The sequence below is a fragment of the Pipistrellus kuhlii genome, unplaced genomic scaffold (genome assembly GCF_014108245.1).
Source record: "Pipistrellus kuhlii isolate mPipKuh1 unplaced genomic scaffold, mPipKuh1.p scaffold_m20_p_3, whole genome shotgun sequence".
Lineage (NCBI taxonomy): Eukaryota > Metazoa > Chordata > Mammalia > Chiroptera > Vespertilionidae > Pipistrellus > Pipistrellus kuhlii.
The window spans coordinates 70,468,918-70,491,067 of record NW_023425529.1 but is presented as its reverse complement, the minus strand read 5'-3'; positions in this window follow the sequence as shown (position 1 = coordinate 70,491,067).

Below are 22,150 nucleotides of genomic sequence, written 5' to 3'. Positions count from 1 at the left end.
ACCCATACAATAAGAGTAAAAGTGCTCTTTACTGATATTTCTCAGGGAAACAATTTTGTTCCAGTTAGGAACTTGTTGATCTATAATTGGAACATAAGGCATTGTTTTTCCATTATTTTAGGATATTTAATTTTTTTTTGCCAGTTTGTGTTATTATGAATAAGACTGTTTAGAACATCTCTTTATCAATTTTTCTGTGGATATATATTTTTTATTTCTCTTAGGCAATACTTAGTAAACTTAGTAAAAATATAGGAAAATATTTTGTCTGGGAATTCATCCTTCCACACTGGTGTCTGCTGAGGGCCACCCACCATTAAATTATCTCGTATGTTTAACCTCTGGGCCCCATTTTGGATTAATGTTCTCTCAACTGCTTTTGTGTTTCTCTTAATCATGGTAGTAATTGTGTAATGGCTGGTCCATGCTAGGCTTGGGAATGGCAGTGGGTATTCTCAGACACCTCCATTTTGAGATATTAGAACTTTACTCATTAGGCCCTTTCCATCTACACTTCTTTCTACTCCCATGCATCCTCCACTGGTTCTACTGGGGAAGCAAAAAACAGAAACAAACTCTGTATGATCCACTTCCACCAAATGTGTCTGAAGTCCTGACGCCCACCATACTAAGTCCATTTGCAGAGAATATTTTCTGGACCAAAAACTCAGATACCAACAATGGATCTTCTCCCACCACTATATTGACTTCCTCTCTCCACCAGAAAATTAAAGAACAGATACATAAAGATTAAGATTCAGATAAAAACATACAAACAAAAACCTACCTGCTCTGGCCTCTTTTCTATTCACCCACAATGCTACTGAGTGGACATTGAAAAGCACTACAGAAGAGCCTAATATTACGAGAAAGACAAGTATCACATGATCTCACTTATATGTGGAATCTAATGAACAAAATGAACTGATGAATAAAAATAGAGCCAGAGATATGGAAGTATGCAACAGTCTGATGAATCTTGGAGGGAAGATGGGGAAGCAGGGGTGGTGGAGGAGAGGTAGTGGAAGAAATTAACCAAAGAATTTACATGCATTAATGCATAATCCTTGGACACAGACAATAGTGCAGTGAAGGCCTGGGGGGGGGGGGTGTCTAATGGGGAGAAAAAAGGGGACATCTGTAATATTATCAACAATAAAAATAAATTTTTAAGAAAAGGAAGGAAGGAAGATAGGAAGGAAGGAAGGAAGGAAGGAAGGAAGGAAGGAAGGAAGGGAGGAAGAAAAAAGGAGGGAGGGAGGGAGAGAGGGAGGGAGGGAGGGAGGGAGGGAGAGAGAGAGAGAGAGAGAGAGAAAGAAAGAAAGAAAGAAAGAAAGAAAGAAAGAAAGAAAGAAAGAAAGAAAAGAAAACTACTACATGAGATCCTAACGTTAGATTAACCTTGACTGCCAGAAGCAACAGCCAAGGACCCCAGGAAAATGATCTGCAAGCCACTTTCTTCTTCCAAGTTTTGCACAACTATATCTAATTGTCGGGAAAAAATCACATCCAAAAACCTGGCTTCAAGGAAGCCTCTAATTAGCTTTCTAATTTCTCTAAATAGAAGGGAGAGAGACGTCAGAATCAAATCACATACCCTCCTACTGAGGAATTTAGGTAGTAAGCCTTAGCTCCTCACTTGTACACATTACAATTAATGCTGGAGTATTTAGTGTCTGCAGAATGTTCTAAGCGAGGGGGGAAAGTCAGGTTGCCAGCAGGAAGCAAAAGCTAGGAGCATTTATGGTAAATTGCCAAAACACATCTCAGAAGAAAACGGTGTGAACCTCTACAGCACATGTGGGGGGAAAACATTTTTATGCCAAATTTTCTATTTGCAACTTGTATTATTGTTTTCTTAAGTTTCCCCAAATTATGTTTTAGTTCTCACAATACCCGTTTTTGCTCCTGCCTGCACAGATTCCAATAGCAATGTTGAAATGAGCAATTGCTTGAAGTTGAGAGTATATGTGTGGGCTGTTGGGAATTGTTGTGTCAGCTTTGGCGGGCTTTAAAGTCAAGAATGAGTCTGTGTGATATCACCAAAAGAAGAAATATAGATAGAAAAGGGGTCCAAAGAATCGTAACTGAGGCACACCCTACATTTAGAGGCCTTGGGGAATATAATGTTAGAGGTAATGCAATAAGTTGAAAAGAGCCAGTAAAAGATATTTTTAAAAATCAACAAAATCAGAGGATAAAGAAATGTGGTGGTTTAGATGCAACATGAAAATAATCAGGGCCGTAGGGGCCTTCTCGCCCAGTCCCTAGTGGGCATATCAGGACTGGCCAGGGGAGAGACCACTGGAGGTTGGCTATGGGAGCACACTCACCACTAAGGGGCAGCTCCTGTGTTGAACATCTGCCCCCTGGTGGTCAGTGTGCATCATAATGCCTGGTCGACTGGTTGTTAGGTCGCTTGGGCTTTTATATACTATCTAACGAAGAGGGAATATGCTAATTGACCATCACTCCATCACAAAGATGGCTGCATCCACAGCTGAGGCCAAGTTCCCATAGGAAACCTTAATGAGCAATCAACAGGGACCTGAGGCTATGCCCTCCCCTGCCCCCATGGGGCTTGACAGGGGACTTCAGGCTGCACCTCCCACCCCAGCACCAGACTCAGTGACCATAAGTTGGGCTTCCTGTCCTAGTGCAGGGCTAGGGGATCTCAGTCTGCTCTCCCCACCCCAACGCCAGGCCGGGGAACCTCAGGCCACACTCCCCACCCAGTAGGGCTTGATAGGGACCTCAGGTTGTGACCCCACCCGCCTGGGCTTGAAGGAGGATCTCAAAGGTGCCAGGCCAGGGGACCTGAGGCTATGCCCCCTGCCCAGCAGGGCTTGAAAAGGGTGAGACTGCCAGGTGTGGATTTAGCCCAATGTGAGGGGAGGGAGGGCCAGGTCTGTGTCTTACGCGATTTTGAGATGCATATGGATGGGTAGAGACTTGACTCTGGATCCCATGGTGAGCCTCAGACTCTGACAGGAGGAAGGTTTTCATATACATTTTATTAATTTTCTTTCATCTCTGACACTTCTATTATAGAGAAAGGGTAAGTAGCAATATTAAATTATTTTCTCTAATTAATCCCCTTTTAATTTACATGAATTTTGTGCACTGGGTCACTTGCATATAGATATGCCTGTCAGTGTTTGAAAATAAGTGGAAGTGTTTGTATGAGTTTGTGATAATGACTATTGCAGATTGAATGTGTTCATTGTCTAAGAAATGTGCTAATTTACCATAATTATGGGTAATTTATTTCCCGCTTACAAATTAATGACTTATATGAACTAATAAAGGGACTCATTCTTATGTGATTTTGAATCTTGGACTTTATTTCTGGGAATCACTTTTTCCTCACTGCATTATACCTCTGCTTTAGTGATATATCTGCATTTTTCATCTAATTGTCAAACACTAAAACACACCACTAAACATGTTGCATACCACTGAAACGTAAAGAAGGGCAGAAATTGAGCGGTTGGTGAAAGATTCAATGCACCTGTTTCTAATTAAGACATGGCAGTGGCTGCTAAATCCTTCTCCTACGTATCTGGATGGAGGCTCTTGAGACCTTGTCATCTCTTTACCCTCTAACTTAGATCAGATGGGTCCAGCAGGGATGGTCTTCATCCCTGTCACAAGAGCTTCTCCCCGAAGAGAGCTAGACCCTCTGGCAAAGCCCACGCCGTGACTGAGATTTCCTGGCAAATTCCATGTGTGGAGAATCAAACCCTCAGAAACCTTCCCGGAGAGAACGTCCATTGGTTTCAGCTGTGCCTAATTTGCCATGAAATTTCAGAGAGGGCAGTAAATTGGTGAATGTTTTGCTGTAGACGTTCCTGCTTAGGAGACACACACACACACACACACAGAGCAGGAGGGGGTCAGATGCAGTATTTTTTCCTTTGAAGGTGAAAGAACATTTATGCCCTTTATGTCACTTCAGATATCCATGACTAAACAGGGATGGACATGCCAAGAGGTAGGTGGAATTCGTTTTTGTAAAACTTATTTCAGTGTAACCAAGTTGATTGTCTTCAGCTTATAAAACGGGGCACAGAAAGAATGAGAAGCAGACGCCCTATAATTATTCTGGGGAGAGTGTGTGATGAGATATGACGGTGTCACTAATACCTACGGTGCAATCTGTACTTATAAACAGAGTTTGCTACTTGTCACAAATCCAGAAAACATACAGTCATTGTGCTACAATTCCCTTAGGAAGAACTGCATTTGATCACCTATCTTGGTCTTCTCTGAACAATTTTGACTAAAATAAAAGCACTACAGTCATATTTGAACTAAAGGTCCCACTGGATTTATAAAACAGAGTTTCAAAAACCTATTTCTTTGAAAAATTGGAAAGATCTCCAGTGGGGTTGGGGTTATGTGGAAATCCTACCTCAAACAAAATGAGGGAGACATTTCACACTCACTATGAACAGAAAGCAGGAGTAATAACTAAAATGATGTATAGAACAGACAAAACCACCAAAAAGACCATAAGGAAATTTTATGAAGAATAGAGTAGAGCACTGGCTGTTGTAGTTTTGGTGTTTATATTCTGAGAAAGGCTTGTTTTATTATCAATTTTGCTGAATACAGTGTTTATAATTTTACCAAATTCATGTGGATTTCTTTTCTGGGATTGAAAATATGCTGTTTCTTTAAATAGTTTCATAAAATATTTAGCCATTCTAACAACTATATATTCAGTCATTCTAAAGAACTATTTATTTCCCCAAAATTGATATGGCAAATTTTATTTTAAAGTAACCTGTACTCTTAGTGAAATTCATGCCTAATTGTATGCATGACTACTCTCTATGTCTTAATTAAGAGTGTGGAATAGTAGAGTAATGACACATTTCAAGTCACAAAAGGCCTAAAGCAGGGACAACTAGTGAGGGTGGGTAAGAAGTAATAAGATTTTTGTTGTTGTTGGGTATATTCCATATATATGGCCATTTGGCATGGTGGATGGGAAAGAATAGATTTTAAAAGGGAACTTTCATATACTGATAAAATCTTATCAGGTAAAAGGTCTCATCTGCTTATGTCTTAATTTCCTGGCCATGGAGTCAGGCCTACTTGTTTTTGAATTTGGAATCTCTTCCTCACCAGTTGTATAATTTTTGGGCTTGATGATCAATTAGGTCTCTAATAGTCTTATGTGTATCAGTGAGACACTAGAATAATTTACTTAATGTAGGAGTTAGTGGACAAAATTGAATAATATACATGAAGACAAAGGAAAACATCTGGTTCATTATAAGTATTCAGTATATTACAGCTGTTTTTCTTCTGCTCCCACTTTTACTCTTTCCTCCCTTTAAATATGTTAATATGATAAAGACAAAATGTTTTTTATTTACATAAATTGTAGAAGCTTATTATATTTCAAAAAAAGATGGCCCCGAAAATTTAGAATCTGTTATTTTTTACCTTTATTTTCCTATCCTATCCATAATAGTTTTTAACTGAATTGAATAATCCTAATTATTATCTATACCTACTATAATATACAGAACTGATAGTGACTATCAAGAACAAGTGTTCTCATAATTATTCTATATTTTAGGACTACAGATAGTTATCATATTAACAATTTTAAGATAGCTTTAAAATTTATATCATATCACTTATTAAAGTTTTATTATAAACTAGAGACCAGGTGCATAAAGGGTATCCCTTAAGCTACTCTGTGCCCTCTCACAGAGCCTTACGAGGATATCTGACCTATGGCTCAAGCCTGCTCTGTCTGGTAGTGAGGCAATCGAGAGATGACAGTGGCCAGTGAGCAGCTGGCCTTGCCCTGCCATCGGCCTGGTGGGGTCATTAGGGGATGGTGCCTACGGTGAGTGGCCAGTCTCACCCTCTGATTGCCCCTGCACTACCACTGGTCACCACCGCACCCAGATACCCATCCCCTCCCTCTGCCCTCTGGCACCCACCACCGACACACATCCACCCTATTCCCCACCAACTGGTTGTTCCACCGTTTGATTTATTTGCATATTAGGCTTTTATTATATTGAACTAGAGGCCAGTACATGAAATTCATGCCTGGGAAGGGGTGTGTGTGTATCCCTCAGCCCAGTCCGCACCCTCTCCAATCTTGGACCCCTTGAGTGATCTCCAACTTCCCGTTGGACAGTCAGACATCCCTCTCACAATCCAGAACTCCTGACTACCAACCGCTCACCTGCCTGCCAGCCTGATCACCCCCTAACAATTCCCCTGCCAGCCTGATTGATGCCTAAGTGCTCCCCTGCTGGCCCAATCACCCTTAACTGCCATCCCTAGCAAGTCTGGTCCTCCCAAGCCTTGCTCTCCCCAACTGCCCTCCCATGCTGGCCATCTTGTGGTGGCCATATTGTGTCCATAAGGGAGCACCCATCTTTGACCACATGGGGCAGCCATCTTGTGTATTGGAGTGACTGTCAATTTGCATATTACTCTTATATTAGATTGGATACTAGTACCCCAGTGCATGGATTCGCGCACATTGAAAGGAAATTAAATAGAAGGTGGCCAGCAGGGTGGGACTCGATGTGATAGGCTGGACATGCCCTGGAGTCAACCTCCCATTGTTCCTCCTCAGCTGGCCGCACCTGGGACTGCACCACAGCTTGAAGGGCATCTGCAAATTGAACAGGGTCCCTCGACCTGGCATGCAGGGTTTGGGCCAAAACCAGCTCTCCAACATCCCCTGAGGGGTCCTGGATTGCAAGAGGGTGGTTTTCAGGTGATGCATGCAGGAATTGGGCTGCCTCCTCTCTGGTTCTGGGGTGTGTCACCTGAGGACTGCTGCTGCCAAGTCACCATAACTTGGCAGCTCCTGTGTTGAGCATCTGCCCCCTGCTAGTTATTGTATGTCATAGCTACTGGTTGGACATCACTTAGCCTCTTTTATATATAGTTATGTATTTTATTTAATTGAATATCACTTAATGACATTAAAAGCTTTTCTGAAAATTAATAGTTCTCTATGAAATTCCTCTTACCTATCACATTGATGTCACTACATTAATTATTTCATGATATGGTCAATTCTCATAATTTATGGTAGTTACATTTTGTATAGATTCCTCAAGAACCGAATAGTCAATACTGAATTATTGCTCACAGCGGGAAACATAGGGTTAAATTTCCTGCAAACCTGTGATGACAACATATTTAGTTATTGATCATTAGATATCTCTCCTTCTGTGTTTCTATTTCAAAGTATTTTAGCCCTAACCAGTTTTGCTTAGTGGATAGAGCTTGGCCTGCAGACTAAGAAGTTGGATTCTGGTCAAGGCAGGTACTTTGGTTGCAGGCTCCACCCTGGCACGGGCCCAGGTAAGAGGCTTGTTCAAGCAACCAATGGATGTGTTTCTCTCACATGGATGTTTCTCTCTGTCTTTCCCACTCTCTCTAAAAATCAATGGAAAAATATCCTCAGGTGAGGATTAACAAAAAAATTAAAAAAGACTGTATTTAATCTACATTATTCATTCATTAAATTGAAGTCAATGAAGTAAATTGATTGTCCTAAATATAACTATTTATTGATTGATATAAATATAATGTTAGCCTAAACAAAGCCTATCTAACACATGCATTTTCTCTGTAAAGCATATCACAACCTGCTTGTGCTTTGGAATAGGAGACCCTTTTCAACACTATTCTTTGTGCAGAGACCAGTTTGGCTCAATGGATAGAGCGTCGGCTTGGGGACTTAAAGGTCCCAGGTTTGATTCCGGTCAAGAGCATGTACCTTAGTTGCGGGCATATCCCCAGTAGGGGGTGTGCAAGAGGCAGCTGGTCGATGACTCTCTCTCATCGATGTTTCTAGCTCTCTATCTCTCTCCCTTCCTCTCTGTACAAAATAATAAAATATATTAAAAAAAACAAAAACAAAAAAAACACACTATCCTTTGTGTCATTTTAAACAGCAAAACAACCAACAAAAAGCACACACACACACACACACAAATGCAGCACTAAATAGACCATTAAAATAACACTAATTTCCAGTGTTAGAGTGGAAGCAATAAGACAGTCACTTTGTTCAACCTCAACCGAGGATGTGTGTCACCTAACTCAAATTTTATGCTTCTCCACTCATGTCTATTAGTGTTCGCAAAAGTGTCATGAGTATTGATTTAGGGATTACAATAAATTTTAGTGAGTAGGCAAATTTGCCAGTGTAGAATCCTTAAGTAAAGAGAATTGACTGACTGGTATTTAGAGTGAAATTCTGTCTCTAAAGGATAGAAATGGCTTCTACTTTTCAAGTTCTCATATAGTAAGTATAAACTTCATTTTCTAGAGAATGTGAATCAGCCAAGTGCAAAAAAAATGATCATCTTCATTGTGAGAGTGGAAAATTTTTTTTTTAATAATGAATGCATACTAATTTTGGTGCATCTAGAAAGACATGCAATTTAGAAAATTTGTTCTTTACCATAAAAATTTTTATATTATAACACAATATCCCACATTTTTTACATCAACAATGATGAAACAATAATAACAAAAAAGTAATTTGCTTTTTGAATTTTCTTGATTCAGGAATGCAAATTACTACCCTAAAAGTTTATATACATTCTAGAAGCCAATGCAATTGGATATATTATTGTGGCTTGACGAGTCTCATTATGTAGTCTCCAGGGAAAAGTGGTATATGAACACCACATTTTGTAGCTCTTTCAGGCATGGAAGAAAAATAGCACAGATGTTGCCAAATTTAAAAATAAAGACTCTGTGATGAGGGAATATATTCCTAAAAGGATATATCCCTAAGGTGAAACATTTACTTGCTAAATAACTCTTTGTTTGTCAAGGGTTTCTGTGTGTTTTTTTAATGTGGTTTATATGAGCATCTCAATTATAATGTAATCATTCCCTGGTTTTTATCTGACTTTTTCTGTCTTCTAAAAGCTACCTGAAGTGGGGAAATTGATCAAGCGGATGCATTGTAAAATTTCTTAGAGTCAGTGAAATAAAATGGGTAGTGACTAGAAAAATTTTAAAGAGCCTTTTAGTTTGAAAAATATCATGATCCCTAATATTATTAGTTCAAACTTGAATAGTCAAATAGCAAAATATATTTTTAAGCTTTGGTTCATTACTTATCTCACAATTTAAACAAAACAAAGGTACTTCTTTATCAATAATCACATTATTAAATTAATGGTTCTCCTATATCTACAAAAGAAAAAAGATTATATTTAAAGAAAAAAATGTTATTTCAATGGAAAGAGGGTGAATAACAGATGACTGTGTTGCTAAATGTGCAAGGTTCAAGTGATATCCAGTAATGTGCTGACTAATTTTTAACAGTCAATTCTCTCTCTCTCCATACACACACACACACACACACACACACACACCCACACACCAACCCCATAATTTGTAGTGTTTGCCAATTTTCATTGTGTAGATAATCCAAGTGTGGTTTATTTCAAACTACTAACATTTCACAAAGGACATAACATAGAGGTAGGTGGGAAGTCAGAAAACTATTCACTTATCATAAGCACTCCATTGGTTATAACTCTAAACTATTTTTTCCATGAAACTGAATTTTTCACCAACCAACTGATAAATCTGCATTCTTAAAGAATCTGTTTTATCTTGCATTATATGTACTTTTAAGGGAAGAAATAGTGCCAATATTACTAAAGCTTTATCTTTATTTTCCTGATTTGTTTCTTAATAATTTTGCACATTACTAGTAGCCTGGTGCACAAAATTCATGCACAGTGATGGGGGGCTCTCACAGCCCAGCCTGGACCCTCTTCAATTGGAGACCCCTCGGTGAATGTCCAACTGTCAGTTTAGGCCTGATCCCTATGGACCTAAACCAGCAGTCGGACATCCCTCTTGCAATCTGGGACCACTGGCTCCTAACCTCTTACCTGCTTGCCTGCCTGATTGCTTCTAACTGCCTCTGGCTGCCTGCCTGGTTGCCCCAACTGCCCTCCCCTGCCAGCCTGATCTTGCCCAGACTGTTTCTCTTTGTTTTTCTCATCAGTTCTCCGGGCCTCCCTGCCTCCTTATGTCTCTCTTTCTCTTTTCCAGCTGGGAGGAGGTGGGGTCAGTGGGGGCTGGTCCACCTTCTACCTGCCCTCCCTTCCATCCAGGACTCTCCAGTATGTCTTGTTTCCTCATTCTGAGAGAGGCTCTGAGAGCAAGCTGGGAGGGAGGGAAAGAAAAGGAGAAAAGGCTGTGAGCTGGTGGGTGCTGTGTGTGTCTGTGCGTTTGTGCAGTTGTGAGTGTGAACGCCAGCCCAGTCTCCCCATCCCTGTCTCCTCTGCCACAAGTTCCCACCCACCAGAACCTGTTGCATGCGCAGCCTGGGCGTTAGGTCGAGTCTCTGGTCATGCAGATGTGATAGACCCAAGGATTTTACATATTAGGATTGAAATACTAAAGGCCCCATGCACAAAATTCATGCAAGAGTAGGCTTTGCTTTCCCCGGATGCTGGCACTAGCTTCCCTCTGGCACCTGGGACCTGGGCTTCCATCACAGCCCCAACTTCATCTGGAAGTATGTCTGGTCTAATTAGCATATTACACTTTTATTATTACAGAGTATTATTAGCACTTAAAGGTGCAAATTAAAATTTATAAATAATTGTTTTACATAAGAATAATTACTGCTTATAAGCATATGGGTGGTCATCAAATATTTAGATTGACATGATTAGATTTAAAATCAACCTTGCCTTTCCATTAGCTTTCTTTTTTCTTTATTTTTTTAAAATATATTTTATTGATTTTTTACAGAGAGCAAGAGAGAGGGAGAGAGAAACATTGATGAAAGAGAATCAACAATCAGCTGCCTCTTACACACCTCCTACTGGGGGATGTGCCCACAACCAAGATACATGCCCTTGACTGAAATCGAACCTGGGACCTTTTAGTATGCAAGCTGATGCTCTATCCAGTGACCCAAACCTGTTTCAGCTAGATTTATTTTTAATGGCTTAATAGCAATGCATGGATGTATGTACTTTTGTATGTTGAGTGTTTGTGAATGAGAATTAAGATGAATGCATTGTTGACAAATAAAAAGAGAGAAGGGAAAGAAAGAAAATTATCTAAGGTAATGTTAAAATAGGTAAACAAACTTAACCATAAAAAGAAAACATAATTTACTGTGTGGATAGGGCATGATTTATGACCAAGTGTCATGAAAATATCAGTAATATTTTTAAATGATTGAGATTTTTTTTCCAGTTAAATCTATGTTCACTGTTTTGTTTATATCTTTCACTTTTTCTTTTTATTCTGGAGTTAAGATTCCAAAGGATAACTTTTTTCTCTCTTCTTTTATTAATTACTAGAGGCCCAGTGCACAAAATTTGTGCACAGAGGCAGGGGTGTGTGTCCCTCAGACCAGCCTTCACCCTCTCCAATCTGGTACATCCCTGTCATAATCCAGGACTGCTAGCTCACAACTGCTCACCTGCCTGTCCACCTGATTGCTCCTAACCACTTCTGCCTGCCAGCCTGATCACCCCTAATCACTCCCCTGACAGCATGATCAATGCCTATCTGTTTCCCTGCTGGCCTGATTGCCCCTTACTGCCTTCCCTGCTGGCCTGGTCACTCTTAACTGCCCTCCTTGCCAGCCTGGCCGCCCCTAACTGTCCTCCCCTGGAGGCCTAGCCTCTCCCAATTGCCTTCCCCTACAGGCCTGGGTCCTTCCAACTGCCCTCCCCTGCAAGCCTGGTCCCTCACAACTGCCCTCCCCTGCTGGCCTGATTGCCCACAACTGCCCTCCCTTTCTGGCTATCTTGTGGAAGCCATTTGTGTCCACATGGGAGCAGCCATCTTTGACCACATGAGGATGGCAATCTTGTGTTTTGGAGTGATGGTCAATTTGCATATTACCTCTTTATTATATAGAATTTGTATTTGATTTTGAATTTTCAAAGTGTGATTTTAGATATTTAAAATAGATGAGAAACTAGGAATCACAATTTAAGATAATTTATGTAGATTTCTGTTCACATTAGGCTGTAATTATTGAATTTTGCATATTCTTATTTTTATTTATTTGTTAATTTTAATCCTCACCTGAGAATATGTTCTAATTGATATTATTTTAGAGAAAGAGTAAACAAGAAAGAGAGAAACATTGATTGGTTGACTCCTTTTTGTGCCTTGATGAGGGATCAAACCTACAACCAGGGTATATGCTCTGAATGAGTATTGAACCCACAACCTTTTGGTATACGGATTGACATTCCAACTAACTGAGAGACCCAACCAGGGGTCACTTGGATGGAGTGGTATTTCAGGGTGGAGAAAACAACATTGGTTTCCCATCATCCCTGGCCTAATAGGACCATGTGCCTCATTGTCCCATAGTAATCGCTGCAAGCACTTCTGAGAGAAAGCCACTGAGTTCTGCCTGCTGCCAGACAGACCATTTTTCTCCCCAAATGAGTCTGGGTCCCCAGAGCCTCACAGAGCACTGGAGTTCAACACAGTCAGGAGCTTTTGTCTCCCTCCTGCTTGAGAAAGCCAGCTATGTACTCAGTTGCCAGTCCTCTCTACACATGCATCTCAGTACCTCTGACTCCTAAAGCTCCTTTGAGTTACAGTGAGCTTTTCTCTTTTTTTCTAGTTGTATAATTTCCACTCAGCTAGCCTTCCTGTGGTTCTGGATGATGACCATTTTGTTGTTTACTTCTAGTTTTGAAATTGTTGTGCAAGGCGTTTAGGTGTTTACCTATGCTGCCATATTGGTTTCTCAGTCTGGATTGTACTTATTTATATCTTTTTAAAATTAACCTTTTATCACATATATCATTTGCAAATATCTTCTCACATTTAGCAGATTACCATATTTTCTGGTGTATAAGATGACTTTTGAAATGAAAAAAAGTCAACCAAAAATCCGGGGCAAAAGACCAAAAGTGCACAAAAATTACCTGCAGATCTTGACGGCAAAGTAAGTCTTTTCGTTGACATGGGGGGTAGTCTTATACAGTGATTATAGGCCTAAACCTATGTTTTAACTGTAAAATTAGGGGATCGTCTTATGCGCCGGAAAACGGTACTTTTCCATTTTGTTTCCTTTGCTATATAAAAACTTTTAGTTTGATATAGTGCCATTTATTTTTTGTTTTTGTTGACCTTGCCTGAGGAAACATATTTTTAAAATATCTATTACTAAGACTTATGTTAAAGAGTTTACTATATATGTTTTCTGCTAGGAATTTAATGATTTTAGGTTTTGGTATCAAAGCCAGGTTTGGCTGCCTTCTACTTCAAAAGCCAATACTTGAGAGTCAGGTGCTGGTGTAAGGGAAGATGGCTTATTCTAGTGCTGACCACCTGAGAAGATGGGGAACTCTCTCCCAAAGCACATTTTAACATCTCAGTGCAGGCAGAGTTTTTTAAAGAATGGGGAGAAGGAAAACAGAACAAAGAGATCAAGAAGAGGGAGTTAAAAGTTCTCTGTGTGCAGACCAGCACAGTCCATTCTGATAAGAATCTTGAAACGGATCAAGAAATGCTCTGGTGTGCATCAACCTGGTTTCACAGTTGAAGGTCAGCAAATCTTCCAGAGCTGGAAAGACTGGAGGTCAGAACTGTATCTTTTGAAGTTAGTTCCTGGAATTCTTATCCAAACATACTGTTCAACTACAAGCTACATGTTATTTAGAGTTAGTATTTACCAAAACAATGTCAAATGAATGGGGGTGGGAGGGCGTTTACAATTTCCTGCTGTCATTTTTTTTCCATTTCCATGGCATTTTCTCTGACTAATGTGTAGCAGAGCCTTTGGATATTAATTTAGCATAAAATGCTTGAACTTTTTGCAAGACATAAATTTTAGTTTTCTATTTGGAATAGAAGCCTCTGATTGCTAAAGTCTGTTTATACATCCTTGTTATACATAATACTAGAGGCCCAGTGCATGAAATTCACTCATGGGAGGTATCCCTCAGCCCAGTCTGCACCCTCTCCAATCTGGGACCCCAGGTAGGATTGGGCTTAAACGGGCAGTCAGACATCCCTCTCACAATCCAGGACTGCTGGCTCCCAAATGATCGCCTGCCTGCCTTCCTGATTGCCCCTAACCACTTCTGCCTGCCAGCCTTATCACCCCCTAACAACTCTGGTGCCAGCCTGATTGATGCCTAACTGCTCCCCTGCCAGCCTGTTTGGCCCTAACTGCCCTCCACTACAGGCTTGGGTCCTGCCCAACTGCCCTTCCTTGCAGGCCAGGTTGCCCCCAAATTCCCTCCTCTGCCAGTACAGTCACTCCTAATTGCCCTCCCCTGCAGGCTTGATTGCCCACAACTTCCCTCCATTGCAGACCTGGTTCTCCCAACTGCTCTCCCCTGATGGCCATCTTGTGGTGGTCATCTTGTGCTCACATGGGGGCAGCCATCTTTAACCACATAGGGGCAGCCAATTTGCATATTACTCTTTTATTAGATAGGATAGAAGCCGGGTGCATGGCGGAGGCCAGCTGGTTTCCCCTGAAGGGTGTCCTGGATCAGGGTGGGGTTCCTTTGGGTGTGGGGCAGCCTGGGCAAAGGGCCTGGGGTGATTTACAGGCTGCCCATGCCCCCCAGTGACTCAAGGGGAGGCCCTGGTATCTAGGAATTATTTATCTTCTATATCCAGATCTTTGTAGCCTTGAATGGAGCCAAGCCTCCGACTTCCTCTAAGACTGCAGCCATTCTTGTTGAAATTTACTTATGTTCTGTAATTGAAGCTTTGTAGCCTTGAGTGAAGTCCCGGGCCCACCAAGGTGTGTGGAAAGCTTGGCTTCCTCCATTACCAGGGACACCCAAGCTTCCTGCTTGCTCTGTTGCCACAGACATCTTGGTTGCGTTAATTTGCATACTCGCTTCTGATTGGCTGGTGGGTTTGGCTTGTGGGTGTAGTGGAGTGATGTTTAATTTGTGTATTACTCTTTTATTAGATAGGGTGATTATCTTAAATATTTTACAAATGATTAGTATTAAAAATAAGATGGTTAAGCCTGACTTTATAATTTCTCCCAGGATAGACTAAAGACAATTAATTGAAATAAAGTCTAATATCCACAACTATGTGTTATAGATTTTATTGAAACACACTTTCTCCTTAAAATTACCCTAATTTATATAAAATATAGCCAGATTAAGATTATTTGCTGCATTAAATTAAGTCTCAGTTTGGATTATCGATATTTGCATAAACACAAAGTATAATTATTAAGGTATTATTATTAGGGTATAATTCATTAGAATACTTTAAGAAAAAAAACAAGTGTCATTATATCTGGAAAATACAAAACTGGTTTAAATTCAGCAATATTTTGAACTTAGACATAAGAATAATAATTATCTTAGTTCATTTAGTCCTAAAATCAATTCCTATTTATCACAATTATTTGCCAGTATTTTCATGAATCCAGCTGTTCCTTAGAGTTTAAGTCTTTATCTAGTCCAATGGTATGATTTGAAATTTTACTCTAAGAAACTCATATTTTAGTATAAATCATAGTCCTTTTTATGAATTTTTCTGGAGATGTAACATTTTTGCAAATACATCAGAGTAAAACCATGATTGACTCTAAATGACAAAAAAAATACTTTAAATTACAGGTTTATAGATGTAATTATAATGCAATTGACAAAGGAATTTGCTTTATCAACATTTTAAGATAACAATCAGAATTATGAATGAGCCAAAACCTGTTTGGCTCAGTGGATAGAGCGTCGGCCTGCAGACTGAAAGGTCTCACGTTCTATTCAGGTCAAGGGCATGTACCATGGTTGCCAACACATCCCCAGTAGGGGGTGTGCAAGAGGCAACAGATGGATGATTCTCTCTCATCGATCTTTCTAACTCTCTATCCCTCTCTGTAAAAAATCAATAATATATATATATATATATATATATATATTTTAAAGTATGAATAAAGTATATCAAAACTTTGTAGTTATTTGACTAAGAACCAACTAGTTCACATGTGTCAAACACAAGGCCCGCGGGCCAAATCCGTCCCGCCAGGCCTTGCGATGTGGCCCGCACCGTGCTGTCATCACTGCACTCCGCTGCGTTTCCATCACAATGATAGTTTATGACTGTTCAGTAAACCATTCGGCCCGTGATTTAGGCTGGATTTTAGATTTTGGCCCCTTCTCTGATTGAGTTCGACACCCCTGATACTAGTTTGTTCCCCACTGTAAATTTTAACTGGGGATCTCCTGGGGAAATAGTAATTGGCTTTGAAAAATTAAAGGGAATTCTGGGCCTTTTCATTTGGTCATCACCAGTCTACACGACTTTCTTTTTCTTTCACATTTTTCTTTTTTACAATATCCTTCCTCCCTAAAATATATAGTCCCTTTCTTTTATATCGCTTTCTCACCATTTTTCACTTCCTCAATTCTGCTTTTCTTTTTGCTTTTTCCCTCTTCATAATACTTCTTCAACTTACATAACCCTTCAGCAACTTACACAAACCTCCTGGTTGGACTTTACAAAACTTATTCAGACATAATTATCTTTAGTAAAACACATGTTCAATTTTTGTCCTTCACAAAATATATCTTTATACCTTGTATCTTTTATTCCTAAAATGATAGAGTTCCTTTTCAACTTAATTAGAATTTTTAATTAAAAAAAAAGTAATTAGCATTCTTTTGTTTGATAAATTTATGAATACATTTTTAAGAGACATAATAAAGATAACATGAAACCTTTTTGTAGACCTAGGCAAAACATCATGTACGTATCTTTAAAAGACATTCACTTAAATTGCCAATTTGCATTATTGGTGATTATCACATACCTTTAATGTGCTCAAAAGGGAGCTTCTTAATTATCAAGAGTCCTCAACAACTGTTATAAGGCTAGAGTAAGATGTCTGGCTTGGGTGACTTCAGCCACTTGAGTTTTAAAAGTGACACTTCAGTTCATCCAGCTGTCAGGTCCCCTTCAGAGGGAAGGCTTCCATATGTAGTTGTAGATTTGCTGTGTCCATGTGAGAAGGTGAGCTCTGGATCTTCCTATGCCAACATATGTAAACCCCATTGAATAAGATCATGTTTAAAACACATTTAAATTCAATGTACTACCAAATTAATGTAGTAGTTTGTACAATTCCTCCTATTGCATTTTTTTTCAAATTAAAACCATAAGGTTCGTACTTAAATTTAAGTTAATATTTCCATTACCTCTCGTTTGTTTTAACTGCATTAAGATAAGGTATACACATAACCATTGCTATTATATTTTTACTAGAGGCCCAGTGCATGAAATCCGTACATGGAGGTTGGGTGTCCCTCAGCCCAGCCCTGCAACCTCTCCAATCTAGGACCCCTTGAGGGCAGTCGGACATCCCTCTCACAATTGAGGACTGCTGGCTCCCAAATGATCGCCTGCCTGCTTTCTTGATTGCCCCTAACTGCTTCTGCCTGCCAGCCTGATCACCCCCTAACCACTCCCCAGCCAGCCTGATTGATGCCTAACTGCTCCCCTGCCATCCTGTTTGCCCCTAACTGCCCTTTCCGGCCTGGTCACCCCTAACTGCCCTCCCCTGCAGCCTGGTTTCCCCCCCCTGCCCCAACTGCTTTCCCCTGCAGGCCCAGTTAGCCCCAACTTCCCTCCTCTGCCAACCTGGTCACCCCTAACTGCTCTCCCCTGAAGGCTTGATTGCCTCCAAGTGCCCTCCCTTGCTCACCTTCACAACTGCCCTCCCTTGCAGGCTTGGTCCCTCTCAACTTTTGTCCCATGCTGGCCATCTTGTGGTGGCCATCTTGTGTCCACATAGGGGCAGGATATTTGACCACATGGGGGCAGCCAGCTTGTGTGTTGGAGTGATGGTCAATCTGCATATTACTCTTTTATTTGATAGGATAGAGGCCTAGTGCATGGGTGGGGTTGGCTGGTTTGCCCTGAAGGATGTCCTGGATCAGGGTGTGGGTTCCCTTGGGGTGTGAGGTGGCCTGGGTAAGGACCTGTGGTAACTTGCAGGCAGGTCACGCCCCCGGGTGACCCAATCAGAGGCCCTGGTATCTGGGATTTATGTATCTTCTACAATTGAAACTTTGTAGCCTAGAGCTGAGCCAAGCCACCTAATTGCTCTGTGGCTGCAGCCATTTCTGTTGGAATTTGTTTACCTTCTATAATTGAAACTTTGTGGAGGCTTAAGTCAGCAAGGACAGCCAGAAAGCTTGGCTTCCTCTGTTGTGTGGGAAACCCAACCCTCTCTCCTGCTCTCTTTGGCTATAGCCATCTTGGTTGGGTTTATTTGCATACTTGCTCTGATTGTTGGTGGGCATGGCTGGTGGGCGTGGCTAGGGGTATAGCAGAGATATGGTCAATTTGTATATTACTATTTTATTAGATAGGATTGCTTATTTAATACACTAGAGGCCTGATTTATGAAATTCTTGCAAGGAACTCAGCCCTTGCAGCCCTGGCTTCCTTGGCCCTCGCAGACACAACTTTATCAGGTCATCTTGATGGTTGTCCAGAAGTTTGTCCCGATGGTCATCCTGCTGTTCCATCTAATTAGCATGTCAGCTCTTTATTATATAGGACAAGAGACCTGGTCCATGAAATTTGTGCACTGGGGTGAGGGGTCCCTCAGCCCAGTCTGCCTCCTCTCACAGTTCGGGAGCCCTCGGGGGATGTCCTACTGCGGCTTAGGCCCATGGGGAGTGGGCCTAAGCTGCAGTCTGGCCTCCCTCTGTGGTAGGTGACTGGGCTGATCAGGGGAAGACACCACCCCCATCACCCCATTCTTGATGCCACTGCCAGCTGCTACAGCCTCCAAGGTGTTTTCACCACAACACACACAAAAAATGATAACTTTCTGTAGGCATTTTCAAGATATCTCTTTCATAGAATATGACTTTTTTTTCTTTCTTTCTTTTTTAAATTTTTTTAATCCTAACCTGAGGATATGTTTCCATTGATTTTTAAAGAAAGTGGAAGAGAGAGGGAAAAACAGAGAGAAACATCAATGTGAGAGGGACACTTTGATTCGTTAATTTCTGCATAAGCCTTGATGTGGGCTCTGGCCAGGGAGGAACCTGCAACTTAGGTACATGCCCTTGATCAGAATCGAACTCAAATCCTGTGGTTGGCAGGCTGAGCCAACCTGACTAAGGCAGGATATGACATTTCTTAGCCCCTCCAGCAACAGACCTTCATTTTTACCTCCAGGAATGAGGTGGAGAAACCCTAGATCATCTTCCTGGATTCTTATTACCCAAGTTACCAAGAACACTGAGAGTGGCGGCTTACAAGTAGCTTAGCCAATGAGCCTTCAGAAAAGATGTTTCCTCCGCAGCTCCTGTGGAGAGGACCCCTGGCTGTGTCTGTGTGTCTGCTAGGGGGCATGCCCTGAGTGGGGCCACAGAAACACTATGACTCTTTCCCAAATATGAAGTAAGCATGTGTCAAATATTTAATTGCTCATTATTTAATTAGGAAACAATAGATGCTAAAATTAGGTCAAAGAGCATTTTATTATCTCATATTTACAGATATCTTTACAGGCACATTTCCATTAATGATGGAAATTGGTTTTGATTGCTGTGCTCAATACTAAATTGGTTATGTATTGAAGGAAAATAGCCATAAATATCTACTGAGGGAAAATAATTTGCACCTTTATGTACAATTTTGTGCATCAGAACATGTTAATCCAGTAAGTATGTGTTTTTAATCAATAATCCTAAAAGTGTTAATTCATTGTTTCTTTGGACACCATTAAATATCACTAAACGACTTGTTTTAAATTATATTTATTTTTCAAAATTTAGCATAATTTAAGATGTTTAATATTTAGTGAGATCTAAAGTATTTTAGATTTTCAACTTATCTTGCAATGTCCATAATTTTTATCAAGTATTTATTTATTACCAGCTTTTGCCAGATATAGTTCTACAAGGTTGGGCAAAATTAGGCTTACACCTGTTTCTACAGAAAATAATACAATAATTAATCAATAATAATTCAAGAATAAAATCCATGTTTCACGTAACCACAATAAACCTACTTTGCCTCACCCTGTATGTGCTAGATATACAATAATAACCAAAGGGGGGGGGGGGTAAATCCCTGCCCTCATAAAACTTAACCAGGAGAAAACAGAGCATAGATCTAATTACAATATTTAAGTAACTTTCATAATATATTCAAAGGTTATTTGTGCTACAAAAAGGGAAACAAGCAATAAAAAGATAATGAAAATTTGGAATGAGGATGGGGGAAGAGAATATTTCAGTAGCAAATAGGTAAGACAGAATCATCTCATTAAAATGGTAAGATATATTGCAGTAGAAATGTGCACTCCTGGCCCACAGATTTTGAAATTCTATATATAATTCTCTAATAAAAGGAATCAGGGATCCTTAGAAAAATGGCCAAGTTTAGACTCAATACAGAGAAAATAAAAAAAATGATCCTGAAGCACCTTATAGTACCAGAAATTAAAGAGTGCACAAAAAGCAAAGTACGGGCATTCCAAAAAAAGCCAAACATAAAGTGTTCTCAGTGGTCAAAGGTGGGTCAATTGACAAAAAATAAATAAATAATGTTAGTGTTGGGTTCTAACCCAAAGTATAAAATAAATATTCAGAAGTCCATACCACGATAAATAGATGGCTAAATACATAAATAAGGTAGGATAAATACACTGAGTGGCCAGATTATTATGACCACCCCTTCAGTACTTCAATGGACCACCTTTTGTCTTCAGTACTGAGGCGATTCTTCCTGGCATTGACTCCATGAGATGTTGAAAGGTGATGTGAGGAATCGGACACCATGCCTGATGAATAGCACTGTCCAGTTCTGTGAGATTTGATGTTGTGGAACCTGCCTGATGGCTCTTTTAACTTCCTCTCACAAATGCTCAATTGGATTGAGATCTGGTGATTGTGGGGGCCACCTAAGCAAGGTAAAGTCTCCCTCATGTTCTTGAAATCACTGCTGCACAATATGAGCACCATGGCATGGCGCATTGTCTTATTGGAAGAAGCCATCTCCACTGGGATATGCCATCAACACTATAGGATGAACTTGATGAGCAACGATACTTAGGTATGTTGTGCTATTCAGACATTGTTCCACACCAATTAAGGGCCCAAATTATGCCAGGAAAACATGCCCCAAACCATAACACTGCCCCGACCAGCTTGAAGGGTTGTACTTGTGCATGTGGGGTGCATGCTTTCATGCTGTTTCTGTGAAATTCTAACTCTGCCATCTACATGATGCAACTGGAAACATGATTCATTGGACCATGTGACTTTTTCCCAAGGCTCAAGAGTCCGATCTTTGTGTTTCTGTGAGAGTTGGAGACATTTTAACTTGGCAATTGCAAAGGTGTTTGAACAGGCCTTCGGCTTCCATATCCCATAAGATGCAGTGTATGGCTAATTTGCCTACAAACATCAGGTGGTCATAATAATTAGGCCGCTCGGTGTAAATTTCTTACAGAGGAATTCCAAAAACCATATGTAGGTAATACTAAGCTAGTACATGGAGCTTGATTCCGATCTCCCTTGTGGGTGAATTGAACTTAGTGATTTGCCTCTAAATAAAAGAGTATGAGAAAGAAGAATGGTGACTTTCAATAGAGAAGCCTTCTAAGTACTTCTTGAATCAAGTGATTAATAGTGATCTTCTAGTGAAGTTATATGGATATCACCTATCTTCTCATATACTGTGATGAGAATGACACTTTGCTCCTGTTTTAGATGTGCCCAAAACCCATAACCCAAAGCTAGTCGTCAGTAAAAAGATAAGAAAACATTAAATTAAGAAACATTCTATGAAATACCTAGACTGTTCTCTTCAAAACTGTCAAGGGCATGGAAAACAAAACCCGAGAAATGGCTACTACAGAGGGAAATACATGCATTATAATATCCTAAGTTGGATGCTGCCTCCCTCCCCTATCCCCAAAAAAGAACGCTAATAAAATTAAAATAACAACTGGATTTTAGTTCATGGTAATGTAATGATACTGGTTTCTTAGCTTTGACAAATGATGCCAGAAGGGGAAACTGAAATTAGTTAGGAATAACAGGAACTTTGTACACTATCTTTGCAAGTTTTCTATAAAACTAAAAGTATTACAAAATAAAAAATAAATAAATAAAAAAGG